The 501-nt window shown below is 39.9% G+C and overlaps 1 protein-coding gene across 4 annotated transcripts in view; it reads right to left on the bottom strand.

The window, feature by feature from the left end:
* The window catches only part of TRIP12 (thyroid hormone receptor interactor 12), a 106,599-nt gene that overhangs the window by 758 nt on the left and 105,340 nt on the right, over nucleotides 1–501 (bottom strand). The gene's annotated exons all lie outside the window — the stretch shown is intronic.

Genomic DNA, 501 nt, shown 5'->3' on the forward strand with positions numbered 1-501 from the left:
GTACTCCTTCCTGCTGGGCAATGAACTCTACCCATTCAAGATATATCGAGGGTACGGAACCTGGTACGTGCTTTATTTACCATCAAAAGTCACTGTATAACATAGAGGCAAACAGTTCTTTATGCTTCCCTTATGCTTTTAAAAGAGCGCCAATTCAACTCATATTAGGATTCATTTCTGAAAAAAAACAGACTTTAGAATGCCTTTTCATCTAAGCCATCGAAGGGTTTATAATGTACATATGTCTGAGAATTTGAATTTTATGTAGAGAAGCAGCATTACATGTACATTAGTAGTCCTACTTCAGTGTGTTTAAGTCAATCCCTATGAATTGTCCTGCCAGTGATATCCCTTAACACACTGCAGAACAAATTGAAAACTTAGAAACATTATGATACTGAAATAACTAAGAGGCACTCAAGGTCAAATAAAGAATATCCTGCTGGGCTTCCCTGGTGGCGCAGTGGTTGAGAGTCCGCCTGCCAATGCAGGGGACACGGG

Source organism: Lipotes vexillifer, unplaced genomic scaffold (assembly GCF_000442215.2).
Source record: "Lipotes vexillifer unplaced genomic scaffold, Lipotes_vexillifer_v1.1 scaffold471, whole genome shotgun sequence".
Classification (NCBI taxonomy): Eukaryota; Metazoa; Chordata; class Mammalia; order Artiodactyla; family Lipotidae; genus Lipotes; species Lipotes vexillifer.